The 25784-nt window shown below is 47.4% G+C and overlaps 1 protein-coding gene and 1 non-coding gene across 2 annotated transcripts in view; one reads left to right on the forward strand and one right to left on the reverse strand.

Annotated features, from left to right (window-relative positions):
* Window positions 1–25784, reverse strand: part of LOC123134526 (vegetative cell wall protein gp1) — a 121635-nt gene that overhangs the window by 94449 nt on the left and 1402 nt on the right. The window lies entirely within an intron of this gene.
* On the forward strand, window positions 18889–18961 carry TRNAK-UUU (transfer RNA lysine (anticodon UUU)). The gene has a single exon. It is a non-coding gene; the product is annotated as a tRNA-Lys (tRNA).

Genomic DNA, 25784 nt, shown 5'->3' on the forward strand with positions numbered 1-25784 from the left:
TCTGTCGGTCGAAGAAGGCAACAAACAAGTGGAAGCAACCGATGCTTTGGTCATTCTACTCCTTGATGCCAGTCTGTGCTTGCTGTCATGCTGGCAAAAGCGGGGGTTTCGGCCGGCTTTACCTACTATTGGATTTGAACCAATGACTCTCGCCGTATGAAAGCGATACTCTAACCGCTGAGTCAAGTAGGTCAAGCTGAGTCAAGTCAGAGAAAATCGAAAAAAAGAGAAAGCCAACCAAAGCGCAACCAGAGTTCTCCGCGGGGTGGAGCGCTAAGAAAGAGAAAGCGTTATCGCTATACGAAATGAAGCAGCGGCTAGCACACTAAGATAAACCACTTGGTTTAAAAAACAGCTTAGTGGCGTGTGATTTCAACACTATTCCAGAGGTATATGACAAAAATTGTGGGAGAGACCTCTATGTTCCTCAGCTTAAATCATTCTATGATTGTTTACAATTCTGTCATCTATTTTACATGAGGGCTAGAGGGTGGTCTTGGAGCAAGAAAAGTGTTGAGTCCAGGCGCATTATGGTACGACTGAGACTGAGTTGGGCAGGAGCAAGCGGTTGGATTGGCCTGACTCTTCAAGACCAAAGATACTCGGCTTCCTCTTCATCAAGTCACGAAATTCGACCCTTAGTTAGCAGCACCAAAACTAGAGCAGGCCCAAGACAAGCAAGAACAGTCAGTCAGCACCGATCAGGCAGGAAGCAGACAGTAAGCTAAGAATACTGGAAGAAGGTGGTCGCTCAGCCAAAGCCCTAGTTCAACCAGAACAGTAGGGAAAGCGGTAGAGGCCGCTCCGTAGCTTTGGTCGTCGCACTCTAATCCGCTTTAGAAGAAGCAGCTATTCTATTGCTTGGCTATAAAGCCTATAAGTAAGAACTCTGGGGAAGGAATCCGATCTGCAGATGAAGCAGAAGCAGGCAAAAGGCGAGCGCACAGCGAGGAATTTTCCATACTAGATCGACTCAACATTACCGAATCTACTCTGAGACTCTCTTCTCTTCATGGTTGGCTGTAAAAAAAGAGTCTCTTTAGTCCCCAACTCTATGGATTTTACTTTTTGGCTCAACACCCTGCTCTCGACGTTTGCTCGGGACGGGAGGCTATGAAATAGTTGAAAGCAGATGCAACATTAAAGAAAGTCAATCCAGTAGCCTTAAGTCGTACCGAACACTATGTCCTAATAGTAAGGGATTTCTTTCAACCCGGTGGTAAGCCGGTGGTACCCGGAGAAAACGTTGCCCGAAGGAAGGGACTAAACCCATCTGTTCAAGTAGTAGCCAAGTAGTACCGAAGGAGTATCTCCGAGTTAAGGAGTACCGAAGGGAAGGAAGAAAAACCAAGTGAAAGAAAGAGATCGCAATGGTCTAAGATATAGTCAGTGAACAATAACTCAGATCTGATGTCGGATCGAAACAAAAATGCAAAAAGACAACACAAACGTAAAAGATCGAACTCTAATTTAGTTACTGAGTGAGATGTTTTGCTACCTACAAAAGGTTGGTTCTTCCCCTACAACCCCTAGCCCTCCAAGGCAGTACTCTTCATCGGCAAATCCGAATGTCTCGATCCGAGTTGAGACCCACCTACAGAAATTGATCCATCAACGGCTTTTTCTATAGTGGCAGGAAGTCTCCAACTCTTCGATATGCGCTAGCTAGGTAATCCCTTTACTTAATCTGATATGGGATCTCTTGCTACCAGAAAGGAACTGAACTGGCTTGCCCGGAAAGAATGGATTGCGACCCTTGGAGAGCTAATGGTACTGGACTGATAGCGCACTGATTGAACCGACCCCGGACGTACCACTGGGGAACCTGTGGCTGGAGAGAATCTCTCGCGATGGAGAAATGTCAAATGGGAAGCTCTATGGAGGCACACATCGTGTCGTTCGTCATCGAAATGGGACTGACTCGCTCGGGAACAGGCACAGGATTGAGGAACTTTCTGGCGTAACACACCCGTAATGGGGCAATCTGACTAGCTGGTCAAAACCCTTTCCGCAGTGTTTAAGTGGTGCTGGAAGGAATCAAGAGGGGAGGAGGAAAGCTGTACCAGGTGGAAGGAGAAGAGCTGATTGCTACTAAATCAGAACAAGCTTAGTTCTGCATGATGGCTCAATGGTGCATGGTCAACTCAGTAAACCTAACATCTCTGATCTCTGATCCAATTTCAACCCTACTGAACTCTTAAGAGTAGGTGTTTCAAGAACCTAAGTCCTTACAAAAAAAAGAATCCATGATCACTATAGACCCCCGAAGGTACTGAGCCCAAACATCTGAAGCCATACGGATACTCACATCTGCAAAAGGCTGAGATTGAGAATTGAGGAATTGCTGAAGAATTCACTGATACAATCCTCTACTAGCCCCTTTGCTTCACCTGTGCTGTTAGTGAAGAAGAAGGATGGGACATGGAGGATGTGCATTGAAACCAGGCAGCTGAATGCCAGTACAGTAAAGAAGAAATACCCAATTCCGGCACATAGATGCCCTATTGGATGAGTGGTGCTAAATATTACAGCAAGATTGACTTAAGATCTGGCTATCATCAGATCAGGATGAGAGAGGAAGACAAGCCCAAAACTTCATTCAGAACCCTGTAACTATGAATTCAATGTGATGCGGGCTTACAAATGCTCCTGCAACGTTTCAAGCACTCATGAATGATGTGTTCAAGCCCAGAAGATTTGTGTTGGTTTTATGATATACTTCTTGACAGTAAAACACTGAAGGAGCATCAACAGCACTTGCAGCTAACACTTTTTCTGCGGAATCAGCTACATGCTAAGATGAGCAAGTGTGAGTTTTGACTTTCAAAGGCGGAATATTAGGGGTAAAATGGAAAATAAGGTGGCAGATGCATTTAATAGGAGAAAGGCCGGAACATCTGTCCAGCTGGTCCAAGGTGTGCAAACCGCTTTGTGAAGGCCGACTGAGAATGAGGGACCTAGTAGTGTATTTCGAAGCCTTCTAGGCAAAGCTGCTTTGGCGTGCACTGAAAGGGCGTCTTCCTTTCCTATATTATACCAGAGGTGAGTGCATAATCTGGTGTAGAACGGAGGGGATATCCTAAGTTGATGTGCACAAGTGCTTCCTCTGATTGAAGTCGATTGCCTCAACCAATTTCTTAGTACATCAACACAAGAAGTGGCGAATTGGGGATGGTACTACCTCAGTGAAACTGTGGGAAGATGGGTAGGTGGGGCCTCTCAACCAAGACATCGCGGTTGGCGAGTGGGGACTCTACTGAATTCTAGCATGGGTGTGGTAGATTACTGACGTGAAGCCGGACCTCTATGAGTGCTCTACATGGCCGGATCAAAGCTATTCTAAAAACTAGATCCATTGGAGTGGGAAGTACTCAAGATGTAGAAGAGGACTCAAGCAGGTTTGGTCCTCTTTCTCTGATGTGTTCTTAGAACCCACTACCCTCCCTCCTAAAAGACCATGTGACCATCGGATTCACCTCACGATAGTCAACTAGTGAATCAAAGGCCTTATAGGTATTCACACCACCGGATGAAATTGAAGCCATAATCAAGGAGTTACTCTAGAATGGTACTCTACAACCTAGTTCATGCCTCACCGGCTCTTCTTTACAAGAAGAAAGAAGGTTCGTGGCGCCTATGGATTATAGGCAACTCAATGCGCAAACCGTAAAAAAGAAATACCCGATACCGGTCATTGATGATCTTCTGGATGAGCTACACGGTTATACTGTGTACTCAACAATCATTTTATCTATTCCACATCGATTCACCAATCCTGGAACTCATTATGGATAGAAGGTCCGTAGAAGTGAAAGTAGGACGACGGGAGAAAAGAGTAAGGAGTACCGGAAAAAGAAGATTTTGGACTTTCTGCCCACGAAGAAATAGTAGCATTTGAAACTGGAAAGATTTACTTTGGATAGTAAATCCCCAAGGAAGGGCTATAATCCAAACAAAGGAGGAGCTAGCGGACAGTTCGAATTTCAACGATTAGGGAGGGGAATGAAACACTTGTCTTTCACAATCAATTCTTTCTTTTTTTATGTTTAGGACACTACTAGAAAAAGGGCTATAGATGGGATTGACACTAATGGCGCACCAGACAAGCGGTGCGCCATTAGTATATACTAATGGCGCACCACCTTCTGATAGGCCATTAGAGTTGAAACTACTAATGGCGCACCTGTCCCAGGGTGCGCCATTAGTATCAAAAAAATAAAAATTTAACTAGTGCGCCTGTCCAAACATACTAATGGCGCATCCAGACACAGTGCGCCATTACTAGTTGTAACTAGTAATGGCGCACCTGCCGGAAAGTGTGCCACTAACGTTGTTTTTTTATTATATTTTTATTCCCTTTTTTGCAAAACTACTAATGGCGCACTATTCCACCGTGCGCCATTACTAGTTTAAACTAGTAATGGCGCACTGTCGGACAGTGCGCCATTAGTATGTTTTTTTTGCAAAACTACTAATGGTGCACCACCATAAGGTGCGCCATTAGTAACCTGGATTACTAATGGCGCATTTAGAGTTGGTGCACCATTAGTAAGTGGGCAGCAACAAGATATTTTGGACAGCCTCTCCTACCCACACTCACTTTCTCCCCACTTCATTCTCTCCACCTCCTCCTTGTCTCGGGTGCCTCCTCTTTTTCACCTCATTTCCACCATAGATTCATTCAATTTAAGTGGTTAAATTACCTTGTTTTCATAGGTAAGTAAGGGGGGAAGCTATATTTATGTTGTTCTCCCTACAACAATGTGCCCATGCACTTTTTATGGCCTAGCTAGATCTATGTATGTTCGTGGTGTTGCATATGTTTGTGGTGTTGCATATGTGTTTATGTTTGGAGGTGTACCGGTATTTGAAATGCGATAGTTGCCAATATTTTGCCGGAATGTTGATTCATTTCCGTTTCGGCGAGAATTTTGGCATTAAGCATTCTTTTTGGTCCTATTTTTAGGGAAAGTCATGCCAAATTTTTTCTTGGTTCTAAAATATCGTTTTGCTCTATCCCGCAGGCGACCATGGTCCGCATGATGACCGAAGGCATCGTGAATAGGTTTTTGAGGTCCACGAAGGCTGAGATGCTTCAAAAGAACGAGACGGAGATAAGATGTCCGTGTCGAAGATGCAAGCTGAAGAGCCTTATTGCGGATCCGGAATCCGGGCAGGTGCGGGACCACCTGCTCTTGCGTGGTTTCATGGATGGCTATCGGTGGCAAGGTGATGAAGATGACTACGAAGTCGTCCATGGGGGCAGGGCAAGAAATGAGGAAGGGCAGCAAGACAACCACCACGGCTCGGGCGGGCGAGAAGACGAAGAATCCCCAGGAGATGATCACGACGGTGATGCTGTACATAGTCATTATGTAGAAGATGCAGGACATGATGATGAGGAAGATGCCGGAGCAGACGACGGGCATGATCATGAAGATGATGATGCCGGCGGAGCAGACGACGCTGGACCATCGATGGGCTGGGTGCAGGACCCTCATATTCAAGAGCTGCTTCTCAAGCAGACGGATAACGCAAGAGCTGCCGCCCGAGAGAAAGCCAAGATGGATCAACATGAGTTAGACGCGGTTACTCCATTGTATGAAGGATGCAGGCCCGAGGATACCCGCCTGAAAGTAACGCTCATGGCTCTGGAGATGAAGGTAAAACACAAAATGACCGACGCATGCTTTGACGAGAACATGTCATTCTGGCACGAACGTCTTCCCAAGGGGAACAAGTGCCCGACCAGTTTGGAGGAGGCGAAGAAAATCGTGTGTCCTCTGGATTTACCGCATGTGAAATACCATGTGTGCATGAACAATTGCATCATTTATCGGGACGAGCACGCGGAGTCTACCATATGTCCGGTGTGCGGCGTCACTCGATACAAGAAGAGGAAGAAAGCTCCTCGAAAAGTGATGTGGTACTTTCCGATCACTACTCGTCTGCAGCGGTATTTCGCGGACCCTAAGGTAGCAAAGCTCCTGCGTTGGCACGCGGATAGGGAGGAGAAGAAGCGAGAAGATGACGCAAATGATCCGGAGATAGATAAAAAAGACAAGATGTTGAGTCACCCTAAGGATGCGAGCCAGTGGCAAGCGTTGAACTTCGAAGACCTAGAATTTGGGAACGATCCAAGGAACATCGTGCTGGGCGCGAGCACCGATGGATTCAATCCGTTTGGCAGCCAGAGAAGCACACATAGCACCTGGCCTGTGTTTGTGTGGATGTACAACCTTCCCCCTGGTTGTGCATGAAGAGGAAGTACATTCACATGAGTATGCTAATTGAAGGACCGAAACAACCAGGGAACGACATCAATCTGTATCTGGGGCTGCTGAAAGAGGAGCTTGACACGCTGTGGAAAACGCCAGCCAATACGTGGGACGCCGCAGAGAAAGAATATTTTCCAATGAGAGCCGCGCTGCTCACGACGGTGCACGACTGTCTCGGTTACGGATATGTCGCGGGGCAGGTGGTCCACGGATTTTCTGGATGCGTCAGGTGCATGGATGACACAACGTATCGCCAGCTAGATAGAGATCCTGGGTCTTCGAAAACCGTGTTCATGGGACATCCAAGGTGGCTTCGCGACGATGACCCGTGGAGAAAACGCAAGGATCTATTTGATGGTGAAACCGAACCCCGAGGACGCCCGCGTACGAGGAGCGGCGAGGAAATAGACGAGCTGTTGAAAAATTGGAAAGACTGCCCACTGCCGGGAAAGAAGCAAAAGGCACCAGAGCCGGGAAAGAAGCGAAAGGCGCTAGAGCCGCTGCTGAAGGTATGGAAAACGAGGTCTATTTTCTGGGACTTGCCGTACTGGAAGATCCACCGTGTGCCTCACAGCCTTGATGTCATGCATATCACGAAGAACGTGTGCGAGAGTCTGCTTGGTACCCTGCTCAACATGCCAGAGAGGACCAAAGATGGGCCGAAAGCAAGGGCAGACTTGAAATCAATGGGCATCAGGCAGGAGCTTCACGCTATATATGATGATGATGATGAGGCGAAGCAGGACACGGAAAGTCGTCGCAAAGGCAAAAAGGCCAAGAAGACCGGAAATAACTACCCTCCCGCGTGCTTCACTCTAAGTCAGGAGGAGATCGAGCAGTTTTTCACCTGCCTCGTAGGAGTAAAACTTCCTTATGGTTACGCGGGGAAGATAAGCAGATACCTAGACCCAGCGAAGCAGAAGTTCAGCGGGATGAAGTCTCACGACTGTCACGTGCTGATGACGCAGATACTTCCAGTTGCAATCCGTGGGATCATGGATGCGCACGTCCGTGAAACCCTATTTGTCCTATGCAACTTTTTCGACGTCATCTCTCAGAAGTCTGTTGGCGTGAGTTAACTCAGAAGGCTACAGGAAGAGATCGTGGTGATACTATGCGAGCTTGAGATGTACTTCCCGCCCGCATTCTTCGACGTTATGGTGCATCTGCTGGTCCATATAGTGGACGATATCATCCAACTCGGGCCGACGTTCCTGCACAGCATGATGCCGTTCGAAAGGATGAATGGTGTCATCAAAGGATACGTTCGCAACATGTCATGTCCAGAGGGAAGCATAGCCAGGGGCTTTCTGACCGAAGAGTGCATCTCCTACTGCATGAATTATCTAGGCATCGAGAACCCCGTTGGTCTGCCCGTCAACACGCACCTCGGCAGGCTTGCTGGATGTGGTCACCGTGAGGGTCGCCGTGAAATGCATGTCGACTTCGAGGGTCGACTCGCCGACTTTGAAAGAGCAAACCTAGTCGCGCTACAACACATAGACGTGGTCGATCCTTGGGTGGTAGAGCACAAAACCTTTATTAAGAAGACGTACAATGACCGAGGCCAACAGAGGACGGACGGAGATATACTCAAAGAGCACAACTCATGTTTCACGCGTTTGTTCAAGCAGAAGCTTCTGTCGTACCCTTTACATGAGGATTCTTCCACGGAAGAACAACTCATATTCGCCTTGTCACAGGGCGCCGAGCACAACCTGATGACCTATGAGGCTTACGATATCAACGGCTACACATTCTACACCGAGGCCAAGGACATGAAGAGCGATGGTTATCATAACTCCGGGGTAACGATGGAATCCTACACCGGTAACGACAAGGACAGATACTACGGAAGGATCGAGGAGATCTGGGAGCTGAGCTATGCTGGAGAGAAGGTCCCGATGTTCCGTGTCAGATGGGCGAAGAGCGTCCTAAAAGAAGACCGGTATTTCACCACCATGGTTATACCCGAAGCCAAATCCAGGACTGCGGGCGCAAACGTCACCGCGAAAAATGAGCCATGGGTACTAGCTTCCCAAGTGGACCAATGCTTCTTCATTACCGACCCGTCAAAGCCCAATCGTGTTGTCGTGAGGAGAGGCAAAAGGAAGATCATCAGAATGGATGGAGTAGCCAATGAGCAAGACTTCGACAAGTATGGCGACCCGAGGATCGAACATGACGACGATGATGAAGTAGCAGCATACACCACAAGAAGAAGCAGGACCACCCTACCTAAAGGACGTCCGTTCCACAGAAGAACTCCATTTGCGAAAAAGAAGGGCAAGAAGATTGTGAACAGATAGCTAGCTAAGATCGATTGTATTTAAATCGTAGCCTTCATTTCTCGATTGTATTTCATGGGCACTTTTTGAACTATCATGAATATTTTTAAATTTCATGGACACTCGATCTCGATCCCTCTCCATCTCGATTGCTATCCCACCTCGCCAGATCCGGTCCCCCTCGCCGCCGAGCACCCCCCGGTCCACCGTCTGCCGCCGCCGACCCCCCGCACCCTCGATTCCCCTACTCAACCGCCGCCGCCGACCCCCCGCACCCCGCGCACCCAACCCCGCTCCACCGGCATTACTATTTAATGATATTTTTTAAAAAAATATTACTGTCTTATAAAAAAAATTACTGTTACTGTCTTATAAAAAATATTACTGTTATGATTTAAACAAGTTTAAAAAATTATTACTGTCTTATAAAAAAATACTAATGGCGCACCACGGTGAGGTGCGCCATTAGTATGGATGTACTTATGGCGCACCGAGGGGTGGTGCGCCATTAGTATTGTGCCATTGCTATAAGAAAAAAACTACTAATGGCGCACCATGGTGAGGTGCGCCATTAGTATGGATGTACTTATGGCGCACCGAGGGGTGGTGCGCCATTAGTATTGTGCCCGATCCCCCCTTCCCTCACCCACTTCGCCCGATCCCCCTTCCCTCTCCCCCTCGCCAGTTCCCTCTCCCTCCCTCCACTGCGCCGCCGCCGCCGCTGCCCCGACCCACTGCGCCGCAGCCGCCCACGCGCCCCCGCCGCCTCCCTCTCCCCTTCCTCCCCCTCGTCGCTGGTGGCCTGGACGCCGCCCCGTCCACACCGCCCCGTCCACCTCGTCGGGCTCCTCCTCCCTCTCCCACAAGCAGCCGCCGCTGGAAGTTGTTGCCCTCCCACTACCGCCGGACGCCGCCCCCTCCCCCGTCGTGCAGAGCATCCAGGCGAGACGTCGGCACCCCCCTCTTCACCGCCCTCCTCGACGACGCCCCGCCTCTGCCTCCTCTTCCACGCCGGCCGCTGCCGACCTGCCGCTGCCTCGTCACCGGACGGTGAGCTCCTCTTCTACTCTCGTGCGCGTGCTACCTGCTGCCGCTTGAGCCACTGGTGCTGTGCTGCTGCATGCGCTACTGTTATGTTGTGCCATGGATGGATGGTTGTGCTGATGCTAGCTAGTGGCCGTTGTTCTAAAAAAATGGTCAATTTTTCAATTGAAGCATATGTAGAGTCAGTGTACATGATGGTCTTGTTCGGGAATGAAACTGAGTTCCCCTGTTATGTCTATCTTCAGAAGAGGCTCGTTTTTCTTCTGATATGCAGAGATTCATTGGTTTCTACGGTTTCAAAAAAAAATTCTAGATGGTGATCCTCCTAGTTTTGTATCCTGATAGGCTTTGGTCATCCTCTTCATGTGAAGAGAACTAAATAATAATGCATTTGATTAAATCTGCGACAAATATGATATGGCTAGTTTGCTATACCTGCAGCAACCCTAGATGGATATGCATCTAGCCTTTTCCTTCATTATTTCGGTCGTGCGTTGTCATGTGGCATGTTGGTCCCCATTTTGTTTTTTTATTTGTTGTGGATAAATTTTAGCTATATATCTGTAGCGCAATCTAAGTCGACAGCTGGCCACCATAAATGATTTGTTTACTAGGTTCATTTTTGTGAATGTAACTATCTACTCCGTCCGTTCCATGACATGTCAGTTTTGTTCTGACTTCTGAGCCAAACCTTGTGAACTCTGACCAAAGTTTAGCGAGAAAATACCATACCAAATTAACGTCAGCTGATAAATCTTCAACCGTGTTTCCCTAGTGTATGTACTCCCTACACAAGTCTCTAAAACGTCCTATATTAGTTTACCAAGGGAGTATTTATTTAGGTATTTTAGTTGTTCATATCTTTTCAATACATCAAATCAACTGTAGCATCTAGACTGGGGATTTCCTGCAGCCTGAGCAAGAGCAGAGCCTTGACATTATGTCCAGAAAATTATCATGTTCATTTCTATGCAAGTAATTATCATGTTCATTTCTGTGTAAGTGATGTTTGCCGTAAATGATGGCGTTGTCTACCTGTTTCATTTCTGTGAACCCGATCATCTAGTTCCTCATGTCTGAAATCAAGACATGTTAGCTTTGTTCTAAGTCAGCTTCTGTAAAGTTTGACCAAGTTTATAGAAGAAGAAAAACATATCTCTGGTCTAACTCATGAAGTAAATCACGAAATACGTATTACACCTTAGATGGTCATTGCATCTAAACAGAGGCAACTCTGCATTGTTTCTGAATCACATTTCAGTAAAAAGTTAAATGGAATGTGGTAACAAATGCACCAAAAGATCAAGCAGGGTCACTGCTGTAGATTGCAGTGGCATGGATATTTACACCACATTGCTTGTTGACACTCAAACTACAATACATCAGGCCTTATTATAAGTAGCGAAACCATGGACTGAAGAGGCTCAGCCACATAGTGACCTGACTGAGTCATTCTAGTTTCTTGTATGTGTCCAGTCGGCTCAGAGCACCGTCTGGTAGAGCCTTCGTATAGTTGCTGATCACTTCCCTTGATTGTTTCAGCTCAGTCTTGCCTGCAATGAACCAATTCTCCTTTTATCCATTTGATTGGCTCCTATTATAATTGAAGAGGATAAGAAGAACTTGTTGTGACGGAGGCCTTTTTTGCCTTGTCCACCCGAGAGGCCCTTGAGTTTGCTGGAATGTCGATTAACTTCTGTTCCGGCAAATTCGGGTACTCCATATGTCCTATTTTCAGCAAAGGTCATGCTGAAATTTTCCGTGAATTTTAGCATGACTTTGCTAAAAATAGGACATATGGGGTACTTGTGACTAATGCATGGGTCGGGGTATCTTAGTAGTTAATTAAGTAGGATCAAGTGCCCCGGCGTACTTGTGACTAATGCATGGCTTTTAGGGTGCCTCGGTGTCGATAAAAACCGAAATGATGAAAGCTTAGGCTTTTAGGGTGCCTCGGTGTCCAAAAACCCTCAACGATAAAAGCTTAGCCTTTAGGATGCCTCGGTGTCGACAAACCCTAAATGATGAGACCATGATCTTGTTCCTTGACAATAACCAACTTTTTGACCAAACTTTGTTCCTATTTATAGAGAAACACGGCCAACAAGGATGAGGACGAGGGTTCGGGCGGCAAGAAATTCTGGGAGCTGTCCCAGGAGATGGAGGAACAACCTCACTTGTATGAGGACGCTGCCTTCCCCACCGATCCTGAGACCACTGATGGTACTGCCGAGGATGACCCCACTGATGCCACCACTGATGGTGCCGCCGAGGATGCCACCACTGATGATGGCGGCGCACGCACAGATGGCAGCCAACCGAAGAGGCAACGGAAGGACCGGCGCCCGACCGTGCTCCGCACCCTTAAGGAGGAAGTTACTGAAGTGGACTCCGACGGGAATCCAGCGGCGCCCGAACGAATAGTCAAGGGGTACTCGCTTCAGCTCGGGTGCATTCTCCAGAGCACCGTCTCAATCAACACCGAGAACCTGAGGCATCCTGACCGAGGGAATTTGCGCAACCTCCTCTTCACGAAGCTGCACGAACGATACAAGTTCCCCGCTGAATTTGAAAACACCAGCCTCAAAGGGAATAAAGTGAACAATGCTGCCCTCACGAAGATGAGCAAGGCCCTGTCTACTTGGAAAAGCAATGTGAAGAGAATGATCGAGAAAGGTGAGAGTTATGAGAAGATCAAGGAGAAAAATCCTTCGATCACCGAAGATGACTACAACGACTTCAAGATCAATTGCTCGAGCACCGCAAACTCCGAATCAAGTAAGTGGGGGGAAAGAAATGCGGGAGCTGAACTTAGGGGAACACACACTCGGTCCCCGCGGTTACAAAGTGGTGGAGCCTATATGGGACAAGGAGGAGACGGACCGTGCCGAGCAAGGCCTACCGCCCCTCTTCGATAAATACGGTGACAAGCAGACCAGGAACTTTGTCAGGGCCCGGTACAAGAAGGACACGAAAACAAAGGAGCTTACCACGGATCCGAAGACCAGGGCGCTTGAGCTTGTTCTGGTAAGGAATACACCCCCGCGTAATTAGCTCCATATGGTTGCATTCTAATTAATGAAGCCAAATTTGTAAATGGTTCACATTCCTTCCGCAGGCGACTGAAAGCAGTAGCGCGGGGTCGACTAAGAGCAACCCTTGGGCACCACTCTAAATAGGGCGTTGAATGTAATGAAGAACAAGGATAAGCTCAGTAAGCCGACGTCAGCTGGTCGTGTGGCCGGCAAAGGCTTGTCGACAAAATGGCCGTCATACTATAACACTGGTGGGAGAAAGGAGAAAAAGACCAGCTCGGAAAGCCACGCGCGTGAGGTTCAAGAACTCAGGGGACAGGTGGCGCGGATTCCGGAGATTGTCCAAGAGCAAGTGCAACAACAACTCGGAGCGATGATCACCGCCATTGTGCCTACCTTGATCCAGGGGATTAGTGCGTGGATTGCGGGCGGACAACAGGGGCCTCCCCCGATTCCTAGCTTCACGTCCAGCAACTCGCAGAACGCGATGGCGGGGCCATTGGTGTCTCCGGCGGAGGCGGCATTGGTGTCTCCGATGCCGGCACGGGAGCTTAATGCACCCGGGTGTACGTCGGCCGGCACCTCTACATCAAGCGGCCCCTCCGTCAACTGCACGCCCGCTGTTGGCGGTGCCTCGACATTAGCCGAGCTCGACCCCATCATCATGGTAACTAATTAAGCCTCTCTCGGCTGAGGACTTCATCTCCTTGCCTTTGACTGGGCATCCCTGACGCCCTACATGTTTTCGCAGGGCGCCACCGACGTTCTGTGCACTCTCCTGCACTTCGTGAACAACGAGTTGGTCGATGTCGCCAAGGGCAAAATCGTTTAACCGGGCAACCCCTTGTTCCACGGTACCCAGATGCCACCCAACTTGTTTAGGGTTCAACTGGTTCGGGTGCTGCTAGGCTGCGATGAGTTGTTACCTCCAATTCGACCCGTCGGGGCCGACGATGATGACGTGATGACCCTCAGCGCCTGCCTGAGCTGGCCCCTACTTTGGCCAAAGAGCCAGATTCGTTTGGGGGCGGGGGACACCACCCCAAAGACAACACCGCCAGTCGTGCCGGCGCCAAGTCGGCCCCATGGCAAGACCGCCGCAACGGTGCTGGACATCCCTATGCCACTGGATCCAAACATGCATATGGCACATGATCAGAACGACGACGACGATGATACATTTGCCAACGTCGATCAGTACTTTGCCGATCATGGGTACGGTGGCGACTTCATGGGGCCTCCTTCTCAAGAACCCAACCCAACAAAAGACGTGTGCGATCTAGCTGGTACCGTGGAGAAGCCAAGTTGCAACAGGCGTCGTCTGCAGTTCAGCTCTCAGGAGACGCCTCCAGCTGCCGACTTCACCGAGCCTCAGATAGGCAAGGTGCGAAATATGATCAGCCCCAACACACTCAAAAAGGCGGTCTGTGAGCAGAACTCGGTCCCATTACAGGAGAAGAAGAAGGCACGCAAAAGAAAGACTAACAAGGGTGCGGGCCAGCCGGCACCGAGTACGATCCATGCTCAGGACGGGCCACCTTCACCTGAGGATATCTCGAGGAGGGTGCATGTGGCGGGTAGACCGATGCTACCGAGAAATATGCTCGATGCTGCAACCGGTGCTATGCGGAGTCTGCATGACAGTGTTCTTTCTTTGGAGAAGCGGTGTCTCGGAGAGAAGGATGTGGCATAACCGGTTTTCGCGGCCAAGGTGCCAGAGAAGGATCATTCGCGACAAGACCCCGGACATGGTGATAGTCGACCCCTTCTACATGCGTGCCAAGATCTTGGGCAGTGCTGGGGACCGGCAAGTCGCGAGTTCTTACCTCGAAGGCGTCATTCTGGCAAACCAAGATAAGGATAACTTCCTCGTGCCTTACTTTCCCGAGTAAGTCCTCCCCTCAACCGCCCCGTAACATATGAATTCTTAGATTTTGATCGTTTTTCTTTTAACATTCCGTGTTTTCTGCAGTGACACACATTGCACGCTCATCCTCCTAAGCCCCAAATATTCCATGGCCACATATTTCGACCCGGACCGTCAGTTGAACGTAGACTACACAAATGTCAAGAAGGTTCTTGATTATGTTCTCCCCGGCTATGTCAAATCTGGAGGCACCTTCACCAGGCCTATTCGTAAGTACGGCAAGCACGTGTTCTCCCACAATACGATGTTCTGCTGCGTCAAGCAGCCGCCTGGCGGTCAGAAGGGTGCCTACTATGCCATCCATCACATGCGAGCGATCGTACGGGACCATCATCAACTTCTGCTACCGAGTAGACTCAAATATTGGGCCGCGAGTGTGTCGGCAATCCAGGACGCGGACATCAGACAAGAATTCTTTCGCATCCAATCGGAGTTTGCGGAAATCATCCATCAAGATGTCCTTCGTACCTCGGGGCAGTTCTACCTCAGAAATCAACCGTCCAACAGTGACATCGACACAATCCTACAAATGCAGGTTGACAACGCCCGTTGTTTCATGACTCCCACGATAGATGGCGGCTTCATCCACACTCCGGTCCCTTGAGTCGAGTCGAAAGTAGAGATGCTGTGTCTAGTTCTGAAACATCGATTGGCTCATGTTGTAATTAAACTTTAATGAACTTGTAGTATGTCTCTTTGGTTTCGAGAGTCGTTCAACTTAGATGTAATCGATGCTATTAATGTCTTCCTTTTCTCTTCCGATCGTTCTGTTGCATACTTATATATTGCTTATGTATTGTCTGTGAATTGGTACTAACGTTTCGTTTGGCTACTGCATAGCGATGCCGTGGTATGTCGTGTACAAGGGTAAGGTTCCCGGAGTCTACGACGACTGGGAGGAGTGTCGGAGATAGGTTCACCGATTCAGCGGTAACAGTTACAAAGGGTACGCCACTAGGGCCGAGGCCAAATCTAGATACGCCCGCTATCTAGCGGGAGAGGGGAGGGAGCGCTGGAGGAACTAGATGAAGACGAGTTTCATCGTGATGATGCTCATCGTGATGACCGCAGCTCTCTTCTATGTGATGGTAGTTTAGATGATCGATATCGACTTGTAATGTGAAGAAAAACTCGCGGTCTCGAGACTTGTAATATATTGTTCTATCTTTGTTCGGTCTTTTCAATTCGGAGACTAATATGATGAATTGTATTCGGAGACTAAAATGATGAATTGTATTCAGAGACTAATCTTCTATTGTATTTGATGAATCTGTTGTTGATGTGTGCTGTCTATATTTTGTCCAATTATACATTTTGTAACCTGTGCAAAAAACAGAAAATTAAAAAAAAACTAATATTCATACTAATGGCGCATCACATCATAGTGCTCCATTAGTATGCCAAAGGATACTAATGGCGCATCATTAAACAGTGTGCCATTAGTATGCCGAAGTTACTAATGGCGCATCCTGTTGTTGTGTGCCATTAGTATGCCAAAGCACCTGCTATACATGGCCCCCTGGGAGGCATACTAATGGCGCACTGTTGTATATACTAATGGCGCGCCATTAGTATACCAGATACTAATGGCGCACCAGTGGTGCGCCATTAGTAAAATATACTAATGGCGTGGCACTAATGGCGCACCACTAATGCGCCATTAATGGCCAAATTAGGTGCGCCATTAGTAGGCCTTTTCCTAGTAGTGACGCGAAACGAGAGCGAAACTTGCTATGAGGAGAAGACTCGGCAAGAGAGGTTTGAACAAGAGGAACTGCCGTCTAGTTGAGTTTGATCATTCTCTCTTTCTATCTCTCTTTCTTTCAAGAGCTGAATAAGGGCATATCCGCAAAGGAGAGAGAAATCGGACTTTCTTCTTTACCCCCCTCATTATTCAAGACGTGAATATAAAGTGTATTGTACTCCCTTGGATCTTTTCCGGGATCTTTACTTGTCGTTGATCAAGTAAGCTAGAAGGAAGATGGGCGGTAGGGTGAATGGACATTCGTATCCTCTTCGACTCGTCGGTTAGGAGAGTAGCGACCAAAAAGAAATCATTATACAGGATAACTGCTGTAGAGATAAAATGTAGGAAGGAGAAAGTTGGTTTCAATGAGTCATGTGAATTGTAGAAGAAATAGGTAAACAAGGCGGGTTAATATATATACGTTGAAAAGCAAGGGGATAAATTGAACAAAATGAAGAGCAATCCAGAATCCTATTTTGTATACTATAAGAAAAAGGCACTGAAAACTTGGAAACGGAAGATGTTGTAACTGATATGGGTAGTCACACATTAGGCAAAATGGTGTAGTGGTTGGGCCAGGTAGCTTCTTCTTTTGAACAGCATTTCATTCTGTTTTGGATGCTTTCTACTATGTTTCAAGTGATCAAAGAAGAGTTTATTTCCCACTACTCATATCACATCTTATGTGTTGATGCAAGCTGACTAAATCAATAAGATGGTATTCGTATTTGATTAGAAAAGATGGTATTCTTCTTTATTCCGGAGCACAACAATCCGGATCTCTATCTTATAGCTTATCCTTCCTATTGTGTATGTATTACGGTCATGTCAAGTCAATGGTCTGTCTGCCCTGCAAGCGGTCTTGAATTGCTTCAGTGAATTGTTTGCTGAGCCTACAGAGTGACCTCCTAGGAGGACAATAGACCACAAAATACCCTTACTACCAGGCACTAAACCTGTCAATCATTAGAGAAGGGACAGAGTTCAAGATAAGACTATCTTGCCTGTTTGGTACAGAGAGTACCGGGTATTCCGATGGTTAAAGATTCAAGTCTTAGTGGCAAAGGGGGACAGCTTTGGCCTGCAACCGTTTCCACTTTATGGCCCACAGCTTGTGTTCTTCGGTATTAATTTGGTTTCTGTTTGTTTGGCTTGTCTCGTGCACCACCTGAATTGAATCATAGTAATGGGACTTTGGTAATCCAGTGATGAAGTCAATGTTGATAATGGACCATGCTTCATCAGGAATGGGTAGAGGATCGAAGAGGCCAGGGAGTTTTTAATGTTCTACCTTAGCTTGTTGACAGATTTGACACTTGTTGACAAAAGATTCCACTGATTGAAAGATTCCTGTCCAAGCAAATAGTGCCTTGATGCGGTGATAAGTAGCAGTAATGCCAGAGTGGGCACCAATACCACTGGCATGAAGTTCTTGCAAGATGTTTTTTTCATTTAGAAGTTTGCACCAACCCATACTCTTCCTCTATATCGAATGACCCTCTTATGCAATGAATATTTGCTATTCTTGTGAGTGCTCAGGACTGCCAATTTAGATAGTAAATTCTAGGTGAATGTGTCTTTGTTGTACCCTGCAACAATATCAGTGAGCCATTGTGGTTGACAGGAAGTAATGGCATTCAGTTCATCTGGCTCATGTAATCTAGATAGTGGTGCATCAGCTGCCCTATTCTCTGAGCCTTTTATTGGATGGTATATTGTAATCCCATGAGCTTGAGGAAAGGAAAGCTTTGTGCTGCATTGGTGTTTTAAGTCTTTGAGCAGTCAAATGAGCTAAGCTCCTGTGAATGAAACACCTGTCCTGCTAAGCCCAAACTCTAATGTGCTTGACTTGGAAGTAGGCCACTCTTTCACTGTGAGGATCTTCTTTTAGTTTGTAGCCACCCCTTGCCCACTAATGACATGAACCAGGTATTCTATCTGTGGTTGAGCAAATGAACATTTATTCAACTTCACATATAGTTGATTCTGCTTCAGAAGGTCAAATACTTGCCGCAAATGGGTGACATGATCTTGCAAGGATTTGCTGTAGATTAAGATGTCATCAACAAAAACAAGTACACAAACCCTAGTCAGCTCAGCCAGAATTGTGTTCATAGCACTCTGGAGGGAGGGTGGTGCATTTGTGAGCCCAAATAGCCTAAAATTCATGGTGACGTGTGTCTTGAATGCCGTTTTGTATTCGTATGCTTCATGTAATCTTATCTGATGGTAACCAACTCTCAGATCCAGCTTAGTAAACCAAACAGCACAAGATAACTCATCCAACAATTCTTCAACTATAGGCATTGGGTATTTTATTAGACGAATCCATCTTATTTCCTTATTTCTCTGTTTTGGTAGCAGGAGAAGTAGTTTGTTCAGCCCGGACTTCAAAGTAGTCTCCCCCGTTGACCTTCTTTTTTAGATAGAATCCTCAATGAGTGGAAAGGACTCCCAAACTTGCTCCACAGTACTATACCATACAGAGCCGCGCCCTTGTGATATGATAAGAAGAAAAGGGGCCAGGCCGCCCTCTTTTCTTTTCCGCACCAAGCCTTCTTGTAAAATCGGGTGTATAGATCAGTTGGTAGAGCATTGGGCTTTTAACCTAATGGTCGCAGGTTCAAGTCCTACTATACCCAAAACAAAAAAAACCACTCTTGTATTCGTAAGGATGCGGAGTTATAGCATGTGCAAGAGTGCAAAAAAATTAGGGTTCTCTGGGGAAAAGTCGACCGAGTAGAATAAGATCTCAGATTTGCATCCAGATCCGCACGGAACTCGAGGTTCGCCGGAAGCACTGTCAACGCCAGAGAATCGCCAGAGTTGAAGAAGAGGCGGCCGGGGCGGTGGTTACCGGCGAGGAGGGGAGACGAGGAGGCGGCGGCGGCGGGCTCGGACGACGAGGTGGCCTCGGGCAGCGCGCGACGGCACCGGGGTGGCGGAGGCGAGGTGAGGCGGCGGCGGCCGGTCGGTGTCGGGCACCGGCGAGGAGAGGGCGGCGGGGTCGCGGTCCACTGGCCCGGTGGGCAACTCAGGCGGGCCTCCCGCGGGCTTGCTGGGCCGCGCGGAGGAGTGGCGGTGATGTGGGCGCGGGGGCGCCACGTGGCATCACGGGAGTGTTCGGCGGCGACGTCCGGCTAGGAGGCGGACATGTTCGACGGCGGAGGAGCAGATTTTAGGGTTAGGGTGCGAAATGATCCACGAATTTTTGGAGGAGACCTAGTTTTATAGGTAGGAGGAGCTAGGAAGCTCCAAATGGAGTGCGGTTTGCGGCCACACGCTCGTGATCAAACGCTCTAGATGATGGGAGAGGTTTTGGTGGGGTTTGGGCCAAATTGGAAGGGTGTTGGGCTGCAACACAAACGAGGCCTTTTCGGTCCCTCGGTTAACCGTTGGAGTATCAAACGAAGTCCAAATGGCACGAAACTTGACAGGCGGTCTACCGGTAGTAAACCAAGGCCGCATGGCAAGTCTCGGTCCAATTCGGAAATGTTTAACCCCCACACACATGAAAAGAGGTAGAAGGACCACCGGAGGAGATAGGAGTGCCGGAATGGAAAACGGACAACGGGGAAAATGCTTGGATGCATGAGACGAACACGTATGCAAATGCAATGCACATGATGACATGATATGAGATGCATGACAAAGGTAACAACACACAGAGACAAAAACCCGAACCCGAGGAAAATAAAATAACTTAGTGCCAGAAACGGCAAGAGTTGGGATACATATAAGGTAAATTACATCCGGGGTGTTACAACACTCCACCACTACGAAAGGATCTCGTCCCGATATCTAGGACTGGAAAAATGCCGGGTACTCAGAACGGAGGTGATCCTCGCGTTCCCAGGTGGCTTCACGGTCAGAATGGTGTGACCACTTGACTTTGAGGAATTTGATTGACTTATTGCGAGTCTTGCGTTCAGTCTCTTCAAGAATAGCAACTGGGTGCTCACGATAAGAGAGGTCTGCTTGGAGATCAATGTCTTCAAATTTGACGGTGCGGTCAGGAGTCTTGAAGCACTTGCGGACCTGAGAGACATGGAACACGTCGTGCACGTTTGCAAAGTTTGAAGGAAGCTCGAGTTGATAGGCGAGATCGCCTCTCTTGCTGACGATCTTGAAAGGACCCACGTATCTAGGGGAAAGCTTCCCTTTTATACCTAAGCGACGAGTACCTTTCATTGGAGAGACGCGGAGGTAAACATGGTCTCCGATCTCGAAAGCCAAATCACGATGCTTACTATCATAGTAGCTCTTCCGGCACGATTGCACTTCTTTGAGGTTATCACGAATGACTTTGCACATTTCCTTTGCCTCTGTGATCAAGTCATTTCCAATAAGTTGACGTTCACCGGTCTCTGACCAGTTAAGAGGAGTACAACACTTCCTGCCATAGAGAATTTCAAATGGGGCCTTGCCCGAACTCGCCTGAAAGCTGTTGTTGTAGGAGAACTCGTCATATGGAAGACAATCTTCCCACTTCATGCCGAAAGAGATAACGCAAGCCTTGAGCATATATTCAAGAATCAGATTGACACGCTCGACTTGACCGCTAGTTTGCGGATGAAAAGCTGTGCTGAAACGGATGTTGGTGCCCATGGCCTTCTGAAAAGAATCCCAAAACTTGGAGGTAAAGATGCTGCCATGGTCTGAAGAGATCAACTATGGAATGCCGTGCAGAGAGACAGTCCGAGAGGTATAAAGCTTCGCCAATTGAGCTGCAGTGATAGACTCTTTGATAGGCAGGAAATGAGCCACTTTAGTGAGTTTGTCGATGACAATGAATATAGCATCATTGCCACGCTTGGACTTTGGAAACCCAGTCACGAAGTCCATCTCAATGTGGTCAATCTCATTGAGAGAAAATAGACGGATGGTATCATCACGAGCGGCAAAGACAATTACATCCTCAGACGAATGAGTCAATTGAATCTACCTGGCAGCACAATCAAGATGCGCCTTGTGCTTAGAAAGCCAATCCATTCCGAGAATAAGATCAATATCCGAGTTTGCAAGAACCACTGGAGAGGACAGAAACTTGTAGTCGCCCAACGTGATAGAGACATCGGGAGCAACCAAACTAGAAGTCAAAAGCTTGCTGGGAGAAACAACTTGCATGACTTTGGGCATAACCTCAGTATCAACATTGTGCTTCGATGCAAATGGGAATGATAAGAAAGAATGCGATGCACCAGTGTCAAAATGTACTTTTGCAGGAACATCGTTAACAGGAAGGTTACCCATGATGACATCTGGCGAGTCCTCTGCCTGAGCTCCATTCAACAAGTTGACCTTGGCGTGCTTGGGGTTATGCTTGACCACAGCTGTACTTGCCGATCTCACAGGAGGAGGAGGGAGACGCCTCTGATTGAAGCATTTGTTGGCATAGTGACCCTTCTGTTGGCACTTGTTGCACGTGACCTCTGAAAGCGGACGGTGATACGAAGCACTTGATCTTGGATCTTGAGACGAAGTCTTATTCTGAAAGCCAGGGTTGGGTGGGTGGGAAGATCCACTGCCACCTTTGTGCTTCTGCTGATAAGGCTGACGGAACGGAGGAGGAGGAAGCCAATACTTCTGCTGCTTAGCCACTTGAGTTGAGGAAGAAGGAGTAGCATCTCTGACTCGCTTCTTGGAAGCATCGCACTTCAGTTGAGCAGTCTATTGCTTCATTGCCATGTTGTAAAACTCATCGTACCTCTTGGGCTCAAAGAGAACGAGAGCTAGCTGGATTTCTTCTCTGAGACCACCCCTGAACTGGTATATCATGCTCTTCTCATCAGGGACATCCTGCTTAGCAAAACGGGCGAGCTTCTGAAACATCTTGTTGTACTCGTAAACAGACATAGATCCTTGCTTTAGGTTGCGGAAGTCCTCATGCTAGCTTTCAACCACGCTCTGAGGAATATGATGAGCTTTGAAGTCTTGATGGAATTCATCCCAGGTAATCACACGGCCTCCTCTGGAATCTTTGTACTGCTGAAACCATTCTGCAGCTTGGTCTTTGAGTTGGAAGGAAGCGAACTTAACAAAGTCCTCAGGGCTGACGCTACTGCACTCGAAATGCTTGCATATGTCCATGAGCCAATCATCAGTGTCAGTTGCCTCAACACAATTGCTGAAGGTCTTTGGCTGGTTAGCAAGGAACTGGTTGAGTGTAGCAAAGTGATTTTGATTGTTGCCCTGGCCCTGGCTCCCTTGGTTGCGCTCTTGAAGAAGTTGCATGATCAGCTGCGTGTTTGCATTGGTAGTGGCCAACACAGCTTGCCATGCCTCAGGATGTGGAGGTGGTGGTGGCGGATCAGGATTCAGAGTTGTGCGCGTTGGAGGAGCCATCCTGAAGAGGTTGACATCCATTAGCACAATGATAGACAAATATTGAAGCTGAATCAAACAGGTTGAAATTGCAACATATAGTCTTCACATCCGAACCAAATGAACGAATGTATTCCAATTGAAATGGTCACATATCCATAAATTGAGAAGCCACTTAGAATTGAGGTAGAAGAATAAAACCAACAAGGTACGGAACAAGAACGAATACTCGGTAAGGATCACCCAATCTCAAACCAAATATCCGTGGAAGAAGAACTAGAGCTACAAGAATTCCCACCTATGAAACTCCCGAACCTTTCCGGTTATGCAATTAGGTGTTGGGGATACAGGGGAAGCATAATATCTCACCCAAATCTAGCAAATCCTACATCCAGCTATATCCATCCTTCAACACATAACCGAGAAAAACTTCGGAAATCGTCTACCTCAACCTTCGAAAAGCATCCGTTATACAAGTTATGGCAATACTCCCGAACTCCCGCCCCAGTACTGGGTGGCGCCGAGGTTATCTCACCAACAACTGCATAAAAGAGATTTTCGATGTCGGCGAAACTCAGGTATTCCAGAATCTCAACGATAAAATTGTGACGACAACACCTCGGAGATCAACTCCCCAGGACACTGCCACAACCCCTAAATGACAGGAGGCACCAAGAACAATGTTCTCGTCACAAATCGATCTGAACGATTCCAAGATACCCGCGTGATCCTAAAATGTTTTTAGTGAAATTTGAGAAGAGAAGAGTCAAAAATCTACGTCAGCATGCCTTACCAGAGCGGTGAAGGGACTGGGGAGTAAAAAGAATTCCTAAACTCTACGATATATAATTCCTAAATGATTCAAAACGTTTTTCTAGACTCAACAACGCCAATGATTCGATCAAGCAGGGGGCTCCTAAGGTCGGGGAAGGCTCTGATTACCAACTTGTAACGCCCTCGATGCGGCTATATCTCCTACGTGTCGAAGCACGACTTAGAGGCATAACCGCACTGAAAGCAATGTCGCAAGTAAGGTAATCTTCACAACAACCCATGTAAATATATAGAAGGGGAAAAATTACATAGTTGGCTTACACTCGCCACGTCACACAAATACATGAATAACATTACAATCATCCAATACACTCATGGTCCGACTACGGTACCAAAATAAAAGATCAACCCCAACATGCGACATGGTCCCCGATCGCCCCAACTGGGCACCACTAATGATCATCTGGGAAAGACACATAGTAACAACGAGAGTCTTCATCAAACTCCCACTTGATCTCAAGTGCATCGTCTGGAGCGGTATCATCGGTCCTTGCATCTGGTTTGGAAGTAATCTGTGAGTCACGTGGACTCAGCAATCTCGCACCCTCGCGATCAAGACTATTTAAGCTTATAGGTAAGGCAAGGGAATATGTGGAGCTGCAGCAAGTGACTAGCATATATGGTGGATATCCTGTTCACAAAAGAGAGCAAGAAGAGAAGGCAAAAGCACGGTCGAACAACTATGATCAAGAAGTGATCCTAGCACAACCTACGTCAAGCATTACTCCAACACCGTGTTCACTTCCCAGACTCCGTCGAGAAGAGACCATCACGGTTACACACGCGGTTGATTAATTTTAATTAAGTTAAGTTTCATGTTATCTACAACCAGACATTAACAAATTCCCATCTGCCCATAACCGCGGGCATGGCTTTCGAAAGTTCAAATCCCTACAGGGGAGTACCAACTTAGCCCATCACAAGCTCTCACGGTCAACGAAGGATATTCCTTCTCCCAAGACATTCCGATCAGACTCGGCATCCCGGTTTTACAAGACATCCTCAAGAATGGTAAAACAAGTCCAGCAACACCGCCCGAATGTGCCGACAAATCCCGATAGGAGCTGCACATATCTCGTTCTCAGGGCACACTCAGATGAGACATCCTACGAGTAAAACCAACCCTCAAGTTGCCCCGAGGTGGCCCCGCAGTCTACTTGGTCGGACCAATACTCAGAGGAGCACTGGCCCAGGGGGGTTTAAATAAAGATGACCCTTGGGCTCCGGAAACCCAAGGGAAAAAGAGGCTAGGTGGCAAATGGTAAAACCAAGGTTGGGTATTGTTGGAGGAGTTTTATTCAAGGCGAACTGTCAAGGGGTTCCCATTATAACCCAACCGCGTAAGGAACGCAAAATCCAGGAACATAACACCGATATGACGGAAACTAGGGCGGCAAGAGTGGAACAAAACATTAGGCAAAAGGCCGAGCCTTCCACCCTTTACCAAGTATATAGGTGCGTTAAGATAAACAAGATAATATGGTGATATCCCAATAATGAACAATGTTCCAACAAGGAATGATCTCCAATCTTCACCTGCAACTAGCAATGCTATAAGATGGCTGAGCAAAGCGGTAACATAGCCAATCAACGGTTTGCTAGGACATGGTGGGTTAGAGTTTTGACATGGCAATTTGGGAGGCATGATAAGCAAGTGGTAGGTATCGTAGCATAGGCATAGCAAAAGAGCGAGCATCTAGCAAGTGAAGATAGAAGTGATTTCGAGGGTATGATCATCTTGCCTGCAAAGTTGTCAGAGTTGACTTGATCCTCGTAAGAAAACTCAACGGGCTCCTTGTTAGCGAACTCGTCTCCCAGCTCTACCCAAACAAGACAAATAAGCAAAAGGAACACAATCAACCACGTGCAATGCTCAAACAACAAGATGCAAACATGGTATGCTATGCGGGACGTGATATGTGATGCATATGAATGATTTGACAAGGAATGATTCAACCTGGCCTCAAATTGGAAATCTAAGAATGCCACTGGAAAGGTGAGGTGATTTCGGTTGAAATCGATATAAAGATCACCAGAATCGGATGCACGGTTGAGAAATGGCAAACAAAACAAATATGGCACTGGTCTGCGATAATCAGCAAGTAGCCATCTAAATGCATAAAGATAATTATGCTACAACACTCAAACATGACAACAAAATACATGGCAGGGATCAATTCATGATGCTTGACAAAAGATGAACACTGATCTACGGCTAATTCATCCATTAACAGGTTCAAACAAGCATGGCAAAAATGCAAACGATAACAGGTTTCAGACTTAGTGAAATTAACACTAGTCTGGAAT

The sequence above is a fragment of the Triticum aestivum genome, chromosome 1A (genome assembly GCF_018294505.1).
Source record: "Triticum aestivum cultivar Chinese Spring chromosome 1A, IWGSC CS RefSeq v2.1, whole genome shotgun sequence".
NCBI classification, from domain to species: Eukaryota; Viridiplantae; Streptophyta; class Magnoliopsida; order Poales; family Poaceae; genus Triticum; species Triticum aestivum.